Source organism: Hemitrygon akajei, chromosome 4 (genome assembly GCF_048418815.1).
Source record: "Hemitrygon akajei chromosome 4, sHemAka1.3, whole genome shotgun sequence".
Taxonomy (NCBI): Eukaryota; Metazoa; Chordata; class Chondrichthyes; order Myliobatiformes; family Dasyatidae; genus Hemitrygon; species Hemitrygon akajei.
Genome location: NC_133127.1, coordinates 34,291,232 through 34,306,305, shown reverse-complemented (window position 1 = coordinate 34,306,305; position 15,074 = coordinate 34,291,232). Strand labels below are relative to the sequence as shown.

The following is a 15,074-nucleotide window of genomic DNA, read 5'->3' as shown; positions in this document are numbered from 1 at the left end:
GAAAGGCAAGAATATCATTGTGTGAAGCTGGCTTCTTGCACTGGATTTTAGAATTCATAAACCAGAGGTAGGAGGGTCTTAGTTTCTTGGGCTTGCACCGCTTCCAACACTCACCCACCCTCCTATGCCCCTTTAGCTCCTCTCTCACCAACACCACGTACACTGGGACAGAGCTTCTGATCAGTAGCCAGGAACATATCTTGGCCAGAAGACCAGTCAAGCTGCTGACCAACACTTCTGAGAATCCCAGCAATGCCAGAGAAAGATGCTCTGGAGAACTTGCCTGACTGAAATCTGTGTGCCAGACTCCTCGAGACGCCAACATCCACATTGGCTTTCAGTGGGAATGAAGGGAAAAGCTGACTCAATTGTTGTGTTCGATCAGATACCGCGGCGGGGGGGGGGCTTCAAATCCAATGCAGAAAAGAGATCACATTCCAACAGGGAGCTGGATTGCCTCGAGCCATTGCTCAGAAATGCAATCATTTGTGAATTTATGTCGCACTTTGAACATGGCACAAGGTTCCAATGCAGACAAGAAGCAAATCAACTACACATGGAGCCAAATCACTATGTTGCCTTGCCAAAGGAGGTACAATTTCTTCCCAAGCCTCTGGCCTTTACCCAAGGTGACAACCATCTCAAGGATTCTTCTTGGGAAATGTGTGACCATCTGTGAGACACACAATTATCCAGATGGTAATATAACAGGCTTCTGTAATAAAGGTTGTGTACCTCTTTAAAGAAGCCAACTATTCTTGGCATATACTACAACAATGCTTTGAGGGAACCTTCCAAAAAGACTGCCTCTGTGTAGAAGCTGCCTGCTTATCTGGGAGCAGGCAGGCAGGACAGGAAAGCTCTCCCTCTTTTTATTCCTCTCCTTAATACTTCACCTGATCTGGCTGTCCTCCAACACCTTGGCAAATCTTAGAGCTTTCAACAAGAAAACAGATCTATCAGCCCACCAACCTTGTACTTATTCTACATCTTTCTCCATACAATCCCATCATTTTCCTTGCTTCTATCACTTAGTTCTCACAGTGGCCAATTACTCTGTAAGCCTTCCCACTTTTGAGAAAGCGTGGGAGAGAGGATTCAGTGGAGACTTACCAGGATCCAGCCTGGATTACACAGCCTGTCTTACAAGGATAGGACGAGCGAGCTAGAGTTTTCCTCTCTTCAAGGGAAGGAGGGTGAGAAGTGACTTGATACGGGTATACAAGATGATAAGAGGTATAGATCGAGTGGAGAGCCAGAGACTTTTTGTCAGGGCGGAAACGGCTAATACAAGGAGGCATAATTTTGAGATGATTGGAGGAAAGCATAGAGGGGATGTCAGAGGTACAGAGAATGATGCATGCATGAAATGCACCGCCAGGGGTGGTGTTAGATGCAGATACTTCAGGGGCACTTTAAGAGACTCTTGGATAGGCATATAGATGACAGAAAAATGGAGGGCTAAGTAGGTGGGAAGGGTTAGATTGATCTTCAAGTAGGTTAAAAGGTTGGCACATCATGGGCTGAAGGGCCTGTACTGTAATGTTTCATGAAACTGAAGCACCCACGGTCACAGGGAGAAAGTGCAAACTCCGCACAAACAATACCAACTGGAAGTCAGGCTGTTGGAGCTGTGATGGGGCAGCAACCAGGCATGCTGCTGGGCCTCTGACATACCTGGCTCTTCCCTCAACCTGGCTTTGGTAGACAGTAGAGACACACTGTCCAGGCTGTCTAAGAAGGCCGAGAGTCAAGTACCACTTCAGAATTGTCATCACAAACCCAAAACATCAGCTGACACTTCTTGTCCAGTAGTGAGGGACTCCTGCACTATGAGCAGGTAGCACCTAACACATCATCTGCCGTCTAAGTCACCTCACCGTTCCACCTTCCCACCCGGGTGAGTCTGAAACATCCTTCAAAGAAAAGGGCAATTTTCCACAGACAATTCTCTATCATTAAGGATCTCTACCACCCAGGACATGCTACCTCAGGAAGGAGGTACAGGAGACTGAAAACACAAAATCAGTATTTTAAGAACAGCTTCTTCACCCCTGCCATCAGATTTCTAAATGAACCCATTAACACTACGTCACTGCTTTTGCTCTCTTTTTGCACTACTGATTTTACTTTTTAATTCCTTACTGCAATTTATGGGATATTTAATGTATTGCACAGTACTGCTACCTCAAAACAACAAATTTCAGGACGTCTGTCAGTGATGATAAACCAGATTCTGGTTACGAGCAGCCTGGCCAACATCTACGCCTGAACCAACAGCAGTGAAGCAGCTTGTCCAATCATTACCCCTTGCTGTCATTCCTACATTGTAATAGCGATCACACTTCAGAAACACCACAACTCAAGGTCATGAAACAATCCTCGTGAGAGAGTCAAGAACTTCCCTCCATCTGTGCAGAGGGAAAGTCCTCAGGAAAGGAGAGACTGAGGAACAGAGTGCAATTCTAAAAATAACCAACTAGAACGTTTGTTGCCGATCTCTGTGAGAGAGACAGTATTGTCACAATCCGCCTGCCCCCAGCCTACTTAGAGCCAATGTGGTTGAGAATTCTCTAACTCTGTTTTACCTTGGATTCTCCTGTTTCATGTGAACGAACGTCACGTGAAATTGGAAAATCCAGGATAAAACAGGGGGTTGAATACAGTCGGCCCTCCTTATCCGCGGATTCAACCAACCGTGGGTCAGGAAAACCCGGAAGTTCTCTCTCCAGCACTCGTTGTTTGAGCATGTACAGACTATTTTTTCTTGTCATTATTCCCTAAACAATACAGTATAGCAACTATTTACATAGCATTTACATTGTATTAGGTATTATAAGTAATCTAGAAATGACTTAAAAGTACGGGCAGTCCCCGGGTTATGAATGAGTTCCATTCCTGTAAGTCGGATTTGAAGTCGGAACAGGTACATCCAGTATTATTCAGCGTCAGTTAGTCAAACGTTTTTCTTAGTATATAGTACATATTTTACCTTTCTATGCATATAAAACACTTAAGAAACATACGTATTTCAATAATTTAACCACTGCGTTGCTTAGTAATAATTGTAGCTTTCATCGGGGCAGCGCCTTTTAAATGCTCCATTAAAATTTTTCCGATTGTTGACTGTAGCCTAACGCTTTTCCAATGGCCAATGACATTTCACCTCTTTCCAATTGCTTTATTACTTCCACCTTATTTTCAATTGTGATCGTGATTATTTTTGTGAACAGAAACACTGCGGATTCAGAGCTGCACCGCCGGGTCCTAATGTCCACCGCACGGAGACAGGTTAAATAAAGTCCGGAGTTCCGCTGGGTCCTAAAGACCACCGCACTGAGGCAGGTTAAATAAGGGACTTGCGCATCCGCGGGGGGGTCTCGGAACCAATCTCCCGTGGATAAGGAGGGCCGACTGTACTCATTTCTCAACTACAGAGGCTCTAAATCCTGTCTCATTTACTGCTTTGTAACTTTAACAGCTCCTGCCTAATCTGTGTTTAATGGCAATCGGCTAGATGTAAGTAACTCAAACAATGCCTTTAATCTAACAATATCTTGCAAATGGAAATGAGGAAGGAGAGGAAGCTGATCTCAATATAGATGAACTCTGCAACATCTAGTGAGACACGGAGGGGTAAGTGGAGGTTAGCTGAGTACTGGCAGCTTTGCTGATGTTGCTCTATTTAAATAAAACAGCCCGCTTCTCTAGATTGGAAGAGTTCAGATTTAGTCATGTAACTCTACTCCCACCCCCCCAACTAAGCCTCATCTATCACTAGAACAAAGACTGGTCTAATTTTGCCATGGTAACCATACTGGGAAGTCACTTAGAAAATGGTTTAAGTAGTTATCTTTGGTAGTACTGATGGAACCAATTACTGCACACATTTAACACAGATACCAACCTCTTAATTTCTGCCTCAAGAAAATTTTTGTGCTCAATTTTAAAAATGTCGGTTTAAAAGTCAAAACATGCTCTGGCATATCTAAATGTTCATGTTTAAGAATAATAATGGATGAATAACCTTTGGACAAAGGTGGTAAACTGTGCTGTGCCTGTTGATATTCTTGAAGGACCAGGTGACTGGTGATCAGTGTGGGGGCTAGCGGATCGGATTATCCAAGACAGCGGAATTCAAAATGCAGCTAAAAACCAAATTATAATCGTTCCAAGATACATACTGTATGTAATCCAGCAAGAATGACTCAATGAGGAACTCAGGGGTCTTTCTGGAAAGATGACATAAAATGACCTGAATGTTTCATCAGAGATACTTGTGGAAATTTGAGCAAAATCAAATTGTTGCCTTTAATTGAAATGTTCCACTTATTGCTTTAATTCGTTACAGTAGAAGATAAACCCTTAACTCGGCAGTGGAGTTATCGGGGCACCGTCATGACAGTGTTTCCGTAGCAAGCTATTCTTGTCTTTACGAGGCCGAGTTGCTAGCTCGACACTCAACCCGACTTGGATTCGAACCTGGGAACCTTCAATTCACTCTAGTGTTTTGCCTTTATCTATTTCAGATTTGTCACTGTACATTAGGGTAACTGCCCCTGTCGATAACCCTCCAATGGAACATGAATAAATCTGCCTGTGGAACAGTGTGCAACATTACCAAAATAAATTTCCCTGAACGTGATAACATCACCTTCTGGGTTATGAGGTGAAGTGTCAGACATTATACAATGCAGAACCTACGGAAGAAAAATGGTTAGCCCAGATTTTGTTGGGATTAACCATAGAATAACTTTATGATCAAACTGTATCCTGGCCCTTCTATCTGCTTGGCTGAAGGGACATCAGTCTCTGGGGTCTAACTGAGTTTCTGAAAGTGAACGTTTGAAACAGAGTACTTTCTGGATTACAACCTGACTGGACAAAGGGAGCACCTCATTGTCACAAACTGCTGATCAAATACAAGCTTAGCAATCAGTTAGATGTTGGGTTATAAGTTCTAGTAAGAGTATACCATAGTTACAGTTTTGAACTGATTTATGCAGGTGAAGGGACTCAAACTGAGACATCCTCTGTTCATTTCCCTCCACAGATACTGGGTTGTTCTAACACTTAATGTGTTGCTATTTCTGATGACCTGACATCCCAGACAGAAACCTTTAAAGAGCAATGGCAGACTTACCGAGTTTCTTTAGTTCCTCCATATTCTTATAAACGTTTTCCCTTCCAAGCATCTGTTCAATTCCCTGTTGCAAGTTACTTATGGTACTCACTGGCTACGTTTAAAATATTTCTTCATGTTCTGTCAGATTCTTTAGGTTAAGAACATGGGCTCACAGTTTTGCAAAAGATCTACCTAGGTCACATTCCTCTCACTGTACTATTACATCTACGTGGCACTTCTTTCCATATCATAACTGTTGATCACCATCACAGATCCTTTCCCATTCTTTGCCCCACTTCTTAGACAGGAGTAGCTGAGACGTTAATTGTACTGCGAGCCATTCTAATACCACCCTGTCATAGACACAGGAAACTCTTACACTCAGAATTATTTATACTGGACGGCATGCCCTCTTTCCACCCAAGTCATTGTAAAATTGATAAATAATTTGCACGGGAACAATTACAACTTGGCCTTTCATGAGCCAAGACTTGTTTTTTGCCACATTACTGAAACTCAGCAAAAACCTTAATGGACTGTTTATGCAAGAGAGAAAGGGATTTTGAAAAAATGCTGAAAGAACCCGAACTCCATAGAAACTTAATCTTAGGCTCAGGATGTCCAACAACGTATTTTACTCCCAAAAGGTTACAGCTGAAGAATAATCAATGCTCTTATGTGGTCACAGGGAGTAATTTTGGGTGGAGTGCAAACATTAATTCACATTCTTCTTGGTAACTATAGTGGCTTAGCTTGATCCCTGGGATCTCCAGAATAGATGTGGAGATCCCAGAGATCAAGCTAGTCATGGAGTCATATAGCACAGCAACAGGCCATTCAACAATACTGGTCCTTAGTGACCAAGATGCCCTATCGGAGCTGATTTTTCCAGCATTTGGCCCACAACCTTCTGAACATTTCCAATCCATGCAGCCAAATAAAGGTCTTTTAAAAGTTGTCACTGTGCCTGCCTCAGCTGCTACCTCTGGAAGCTGATGCCAACCTTTTTTTTAAACTTAAAAGCTCATGCCTCAGCTTTCTGATTGATTAAAAGTTACACACTGATAATGAATGATGCCATGTCTTATGAAGGATGTTGACCAACGCATGCTTTTCCAGAATATTTGTTAATTCTCTTTGAGCTGTCCACGTTCCTCCATTTCTGGACACCTGAGTATCCTCAGATTTACTCAACACGTCGTGGTCATGCCTTCAGCTGCTGGAATTCCTTTCCCGAACCTCGCTGACTCTTTACGGACTCCACACAAAGCTCTGACCAACTGTTTTGATGTGGCTAGAGCACAATGTTTCCATTTTAGGTAAGCTCCGTGTGAAGGGAAACTTCGTCACTCAGGGGGCTGTGAGAATGTGGAATCAGCTGTTCGTGTAAGTAGGGTACGTAAGCTCAATTTCGAGGTTTAAGAGAAGTTTGGATAGGTACGTGGAAGGTAAGGGTACGGAGAACTATGGAGAACAGGTTGATGGGAGTGGGCAATTTAATTGGTTTGGCATGGACTAGATGGGCCAAAAGGCCTGTTTCAGTGCTGTACTTTTCTATTATTCCATATGTGCCCTGACAAGGTATCATACATTAACCGCTACGTAAATGGAAGCTGTGGCCACTTCAGGGATCTTCTCTACCTGCCCACTGCAACAGCCCACCTCACTTCACTCCACATGACTCACAGTCCATGAGAACTACAGTGTGTCCTCAGCAGACTGTCCTGCCATTTGCCGGACTTGGTGCGTGAGGCCTCAGAGCTGAACTCCCTTCCCTCAGTGAACACTGAGGTGCATAGTATCACTTTGTATCTCTTAGCACAGCCACCCATGGTAGCGTAGTGGTTAACGTAACACTATTACAGCGCCGGTGACCTGGGTTCAATTCCAGTCGCTGCCTGTAAGGAGTTTGTACGTTCCCCCAGTGACTGTGTGGGTTTCCTCCGGGTGCTCTGGTTTCCTCCCACAGTCCAAAGGTGGATGGGTTAGTAGGATAAATGGTCACCTGTAACTGGGCAATGAGGACTCACTGGGTCGCAAGGGTCTGTTACCATGCTGTATCTCTTAATAAAACATAAACATCAACAAATTATGATGCTTAGTGTTTAGGTGAATGATGGCTCGGGTGTCACAGAGGGGCAGCAATGAGGGAGTTATCACCTTGACATTTGCAGTTGGTTACACAAACTCTCATTTCCCCTTATAGGACTTCCTTGCCCCCGCATTTTAGTCCTGAGTTCTGGCAATATTTAAGAGAAACTTCGCCTACTGACAACATTTTGCAGATTGCACAGCCCTGGAATAAATTTGGCAGTCAAGTTAAACACCATAATTTGAACTTCCTCACGACTTCCAAAAGGAAGTGACCTTTTCAATGGAAGCCATTTCCTGTGGCTCAAGTGTTGCAGTTGTCAAACTTCTTTTTTGAACAAGAATGTGTGGACACTCCTTGATATTAAAACATTATGGTCATTTAAGACCTTGAGGTGAATGCAAGCTGAGGCAACATGTTAATCTTTTCCTTCTCTCCTGTCTTCAGGATTCCTCTTCCTTACAGGCAAAAATGGAGCTGGAGCTATTGGCAGTTCATGTTGCCATGACGTTTATTAAAAGTCAGTCATGGAGTGTGGGTCTGGAGTTACAAGTAGGCTGAATTATGTTGTGGGGGTGGGCAGTTCATGTTCCTGAAGGACGTTTGTAAAGCTGTTGGGTTTTACGACGATCTAACATCATGGTTATTCTAGTCTGGTGTCTGACACAAATCCAAATGAACACAAGCAATGGATTGTCCCACAACCATCGCAATCAAGATAGCCCAGAAAGTAGATCATGCAGCACCCAGTTTTTAGGAATGTGAGAAATTCTGAAGATGTCTGAAATCCAGAACAACACACACAAAATGCTGGAGGAACCCGACAGGTCAGAAACCATTTTGATGAAGGGTCTTGCCCAAAACGTTGACTGTTTATTCCTTTCCATGTACGCTGACTGACCACAGTTTATAGCTGTTCATTGGTGTGTGACCCTCATTAAGGTTTCTGTGGTATTCATGAGACTGTCAGGCAATGTGACAGCATTCGTGCAATACTCATTTCTGCCTGTGCCGGTATAAATTGGAGATTAAAGCTCTGAACTACAACCATCAAGGAACAGTTTCATTTGAACTGGATACGCTTTGGTGAAATACTTATTTTCAATTTAAAGGGGCGTTTTGCAGACATCAGGGAACCTGAGTGCAAAATGTTGGGACTGACTGCAAGCTGCTTGAAAACTTTCCAAAATCTACAGAGTGTGTTTAAACTGACACGGAGTGTTTCTCCCTGCGTTCAGTTACTGGGATACTCATTAAGTAGACGCCTCAGTGGTGACTCCACTGGTGGCCCTTAGTTACTGCAGGCTTTGTTCAAGGACATTTTCAACCTCTCACTGCTATGGGCAGAAGTTCCCACTTGCTTTAAAAAGGCAACAATTATACCAGTGCCAAAGAATGTGGACTGCCTTAACGATTATCTACAGTGATGAAATGCTTTGAGAGTTGCTCATGACTAGTCTGAACTCCAGCCTCAGCAAGGACCTGGACCCATTGCAATTTGCCTATCGTCACAATAGGTCACCAGCAGACACAATCTCCATGGCTCTTCACACGGCTTTAGACCACCTAGACAACATAAACACCTACGTCAGGCTGCTGTTCATCGACTATAGCTCAGCATTTAATACCATCATTCCCACCATCCTAATTGAGAAGTTGCAGAAACTGGGCTTCGGTACCTCCCTCTGTAATTGGATCCTCAACTTCCTAACCAGAAGATAACAGTCTGTGCAGATTGGTGATAACTATTCTCTTTACTGACGATCAACACTGCTGCACCTCAGGGATGTGTGCTTAGCCCTCTGCTCCACTCTCTATATACACATGACTGTGGCTCGGCATAGCTCAAATGCCATCTACAAATTTGCAGACGATACAACCATTGTTGGTAGAATCTCAGGTGGTGATTAGAGGGCGTACAGAGTGAGATATGCCAACCAGTGGAACGGTGCCGCAGCAACAACCTGGCACTCAACGTCAGTAAGACTGAAGAGCTGATTGTGGACTTCAGGAAGGGTAAGACGAAGGAGAACATACTAATCCTCATAGAGGGATGAGAAGTGGAGAGAGTGAGCAGCTTCAAGTTCCTGGGTGTCAGGATCTCTGAGGATCTAAACTGTAGTCATAAAGAAGGCAAGACAGCGGCTATACTTTATTAGGAGTTTGAAGAGATTTGGCATGTCAACAAATACACTCAAAAACTTCTATAGATGTACTGCGGAGAGCATTCTGACAGGCTGCATCACTGTCTGGTATGGGGAGGGGGGGCTACTGCACAGGACCAAAAGGAGCTGCAGAAAGTTGTAAATTAGCCTACAAAGTATCCAGGACATCTTTAGGAAGTGGTGTCTCAGAAAGGCAGCACCCATTATTAAAGTCCTCCAGCACCCAGAACTTGTCCTTTTCTCACTGTTACCATCAGGTAGGAGGTACAGAAGCCTGAAGGCACACACTCAGTGATTCAGGAACAGCTTTTTCCCCTCTGCCATCTGATTCCTAAATGGGCATTGAACTGACACTACCCTCCCTCTTTTTAATATACAGTGCTGTATTTCTGTTTCTGCACATTTTTTAAATAATCTATTCAATATACATAATTGATTTACCTGCAAACACGAGGAAATCTGCAGATGCTGGAAATTCAAACAACACACACAAAATGCTGGTAGAACACAGCAGGCTAGGCAGCATCTATAGGGAGAAGCGATGTCGACGTTTCGGGCCGAGACCCTTCGTCAGGACTAACCAAAAGGAAAGATAGTAAGAGATTTGAAAGTAGAGGGGGGGAGGGGGAAATGTGAAATGATAGGAGAAGACCGGAGGGGGAGGGATGAAGCTAAGAGCTGGAAAGGTGATTGGCAAAAGTGATACAGAGCTGGAGAAGGGAAAGGATCATGGGACAGGAGGCGTCAGGAGAAAGAAAGGAGGAGGGGAGCACCAGAGGGAGATGGAGAACAGGCAAACAACTAAATATGTCAGGGATGGGGAAAGAAGGGGAGGAGGGGCATTAACGGAAGTTAGAGAAGTCAATGTTCATGCCATCAGGTTGGAGGCTACCCAGCCGGTATATAAGGTGTTGTTCCTCCAACCTGAGTTTGGATTCATTTTGACAATAGAGGAGGCCATGGATAGACCTATCAGAATGGGAATGGGACGTGGAATTAAAATGTGTGGCCACTGGGAGATCCTGCTTTCTCTGGTGGACCGAGCGTAGGTGTTCAGCGAAACGGTCTCCCAGTCTGCGTCTGGTCTCGCCAATATATAAAAGGCCACACCGGGAGCACCGGACGCAGTATACCACACCAGCCGACTCACAGGTGAAGTGTTGCCTCACCTGGAAGGACTGTCTGGGGCCCTGAATGGTGGTGAGGAAGGAAGTGTAAGGGCAGGTGTAGCACTTGTTCCGTTTACAAGGATAAGTGCCAGGAGGGAGATCGGTGGGAAGGGATGGGGGGGGGACGAGTGGACAAGGGAGTCGCGTAGGGAGCGATCCCTGCGAAAAGCAGAAGGGGGGAGGGGAGGGAAAAATGTGTTTGGTAGTGGGATCCCGTTGGAGGTGGCGGAAGTTACGGAGAATTATATGTTGGACCTGGAGGCTGGTGGGGTGGTAGGTAAGGACAAGGGGAACCCTATCCCGAGTGGGGTGGCGGGTGGATGGGGTGAGGGCAGATGTGCGGGAAATGGCAGAGATGCGTTTGAGAGCAGAGTTGATGGTGGACAAAGGGAAGCCTGTTTATTAATGTTTTATTTTTTCTCTCTCACTCTGCTCGATTATGTATTGCATTGAACTGCTGCTGCTAAGTTAACAAATTTCACATCACATAAACCTGATTCTGATGACTTGGCAGGCCCAGTTGGGATTTCAGCAGAGGAGGCAAAGACATGTCAACTGACGATGACCCCGCTTCCTCTGAGCCTTCACAGACACTGCATTCTGTCTTACAACTCTCTGTGAACAACGTATCTGCAGGCTTAGAGTTTGCAAAGCTGTAGTCAATCAGATATGTGATGGAGGGATGATGTCCGTAAGACATAGGAGAAAATGAGGCCATTTGGCCCATCAGATCTGCTCTGCCATTCAATCATGGCTGATTTATTTTCACTCTCAACCCCATTCTCCTGCCATCTCCCCATAACTGTTGACGCCCTGCCGAATAAAGAACCTATCAACCTCCGCTTTAAATATACCCACGATGCACCATTCCCCCTTCCTCTGGAGGGCTGCCTTTCACTTACACCTGGAAGCAAGTTCCTTAATCCTACAACATCTGCAGTTACCTCATCCTCCAGCAGTTCAGGTCACCTTATCTTATGGCAGCTGAGTTGACCAGCTGGGCGCAGGCTTCTTCCGTAACATCTGGAACTGTCTCATCTGAGAGCACCTGGGTCCATCACTGATGACCGGTCATTCCCCCTTCACAATGTGCGTCACCACATTCCCTAACAGCTGCGTTAGCTGCACCCAACCACAATTACTGATGCCTGAGCTTTGCAGCTGGAGCTACCCTACCACCCATCTGGATGACCACAACAGCTGTAATCAGTTTAATCCATAACAGCTTGGGGTCAGCTAACTTTGTATTAAGCCAAAAAAAGACGTTTTTGCTCAGGTTACAATAGTTTGTTTTTAATTATCAAGCAGGGACAACAACAGCTTGTTTAATGTAGGGAAGTGTCTCGCGAGGCCTAATCAGACACAGATGAATGATGAAACCTGGAACGGGGGATGGGCGGAAGTTGGGGGGGGGGGGGGGTACCAAAAGTTTAGGCAAAACAGTTGACTCTAAGGGGGAACAGCATGGGTAGAGAAGATGAAGGAGAATATTCCAGAGTCCAGGTGGAAAATAGATTGTTAAAGTTTGGAAGATAGGAGAAGGGAGTGTTGTTGGTTGGGAGAGTGCCGGGAGTGTTGTTGGTTGGGAGAGTGCCATGTGGAGTAACAGGATATGCAAGAGTTACAGATTGGTGTTAGGACACAGCACATCTGTTTGAGGTTACCCTAGATTAAAAAAAAGTGAACTATAAGAGGGAATATAAGCACGGGACTGAGAATTTTAAAGTTGAAGAACCAGGACTCCATAGCACCCAGGGTATCTTCAAGCAGAGATGCTTAAAAAAAGGACCCCCATCACCCAGAACATGCCTTCTTCTCATCAGGGAGGAGGTACGGGAGGAGCATGAAGGCACACACTCAATGATTCATGAACAGCTTCTTCCCCTCTGCCATCCGATTTCCGAACAGACATTGAACCCATGAACACTACCCCACTGCTTTTAGCGCATAATGGGAAACAAGTGGCACAATAGCATAGCGGTTAGCGCAATCACTTTACGCCACTCGGCCCCTCAAACTTGCTCTGTCATGGCTGATTTGATCATAATCTTAACTCCGCACTCCTCTTTACTCCTGATAACCCTTTACACCCTTCATTATCAGGAATCTTCTAACCACTATCTTAAAAATTCTGCATCCACCACTCTTTGAAGAAGAGAGTCCTACAGACTCATGACTCTAGAGTAAAAAAAAGCCTAACTGCTGTCATAAAGAGACAACCAATCCTGTTTTAAACAATGACCATAGTCTTAGATTTTCTCAGAAAAGTCCTTTCCATATTCACCTTGTCATGGCCCATCAGGATATTTCAAATAATCTCCCAGTCTTCTTAAGAACAGCATAAATGCCTAACAATCTGGTGGTTTCATGGTCATCATTAAGTTAGCTGTGTTTTTAATGAATTCCAGATAATTAACTGAGTTTAATTTCTACAGATGCCATGATGGGATTTGAACTCGAATCTCAGCATTACAGGTCTGGTTATTTCAGAGTAACTTAGCTACTGCTCAGCCATCGTGGTTCTGATTCGGTGATTTATGGGAACAGTTTCCCTCTATCTAAGCCAATCATGACCCCATACACCTCCCTCAAATCTCTTCCCAATATTCTTTGCTGTAAGGACAACTGAATGGAGGGGCTCAGGAACTGCCAACAGGAAGCAGTTTACTACAATCATCAGGAACTAACCCATGCCTAGCCTAGTCTGAGGGTCATTAATGAAACACTTGAATATGGCTGAGCTCAAGACGATTTCTTGAGGAGCTACTTCAGCCAAATCTTAAGGCTAAGATGGCTGATGCCCTAATAGCCACAATCATCTTCCTTTGTAAGGGGCATACCTCCGGCCACCCGTGTTTTCACCTTGAGGACCACTGATTTCTGATTTATTAGGGCACCTTCACACCCCACTCTGCTGGACCTGTTTGGTCCAGGCGGTCGCAAGCTTTGCAGGTGCACCATCCCGACAGAACGCGGGCCATTCTGGGCTCTGACAGAATCTAGACAGGAGAGGCCTGGTAGCAGAGAGGGTAGGGGGCAGCAGAGTAGCGTAGTGGTTAGTGTAGTGCTGTGACAGAGCCAGCGACCTGGGTTCAATTCCCGCCGCTATCTGTGAGGAATTTGTACATTCTTTCCTCTGGGCGTTCCAGTTTCCTCCCACGCTCCAAAGACGTACAGGTCAGTAGATTAATTGTCACATGGGTGTCTTGGGTGGCACAGACTCTTTGGGCCGGAGGGGCCTGTTACCGTGTTGTATCTCTAAATAAATAAAGAACCTAGTCTAGAGTTTTGATGAGTAATTTATTGGCGAGTAAGTGCCGTTTGATGGCATGGCTGATGACTGAGATAGATAGCAGTTTACGGGGACAGTATGAGACATGGCTCAGCAATCTCCCACGTCATCAGCCAGAACCTGGTGTCTCATCTGAACGGGAACAGCTTGGCTGAAGGCCCAGCTGGTTTTGGACTTTTCTGGCTTTCACTCTGAGGAAAGTATCTAGTGCTTCTGTACTCATGCCAAATGGACAAATAGTGTTGGCTGAAGTAGGTACAGGGGCTGGGATGGAGAAACCCCTTCAGGATGGCTGCGTATGTTTTAGCCCGGTGTTCAGCAGGCACCTACTGGGCCCCACCAATGCTGAGGCTGGGGATGTTTCTGGAGCCGCCGTCTCCAATTAGCTCTCCGGGACCAACTCCAGTTGGATGTGGCAGGAATGAAGAGCTTTGATCCGGTCCACTGGTTGTGGGATCACTTAGCTTTGTCCACTGCATGTTCTTGCTGTAGATGAGCGCGAATGCAGCTGTGTGTTGCAGCCTTGCCAAGTGGGCACCTCTTCAGCCTGTCACTCTAATGGGCCGCTCTGCACCCTTCATTTCAGCAGAGCTGGCCGTGGTTCAAAAGGGGGAAGTGCCAGGAAGGGTGGTTACAGACCACGACGGATCCTCCCCACTTCGAAACTACGGATCTGTTCCAACTTCATCGTATGTCGCTACCTCCGCTCAGCAGGTGATGCTGCCTTGGGCCTGAGTTGAGTCCAAGGTGTGGGGGCCTCATCTGGGCTGAATCCCCCACAGCTTCCTGCAGCCGGAGCAAGACTACGCCCTTGTGAGTGAATGCGAAGTCCTGTGTCTGGGCCTTGGACTCCATTCAGACCAAAGTCAGTACCTTATTACCTTTTGTACCCCGTAACCCTGAACAGACCTTCATACTGGCAAATTATTAACCCACCACCCCACCCCAGTTCCAGTTAGGTTCTGTCTGTCCTCTGGTCTCCAAAGAAAACTACAGCTCCAGAACCAATCTTTGGCTCAATGAGGGTTTTATGGACGAGACCCTAAGCAAGCACAAAGCCGCACTCACTTGTAGAAGTAGGCGGACCCTTAAGTCCACGTTGTGAGCTTTATGTGCGGTGTGGCGTGTGCGAGTGTGTGTCTGCGTATGTCTGTGGCAAAGGCTCCCTCGAGAGGAACTCCTTCCCACACATTAGAAACCTCAGCCACAGTCTGCAGGCAGCACAATCCGT

The 15,074-nt window shown here is 45.5% G+C and overlaps 1 protein-coding gene across 9 annotated transcripts in view; it reads right to left on the bottom strand.

The window, feature by feature from the left end:
- Positions 1–15,074, bottom strand: part of LOC140726206 (fibroblast growth factor receptor 3-like) — a 271,549-nt gene that overhangs the window by 84,068 nt on the left and 172,407 nt on the right. The gene's annotated exons all lie outside the window — the stretch shown is intronic.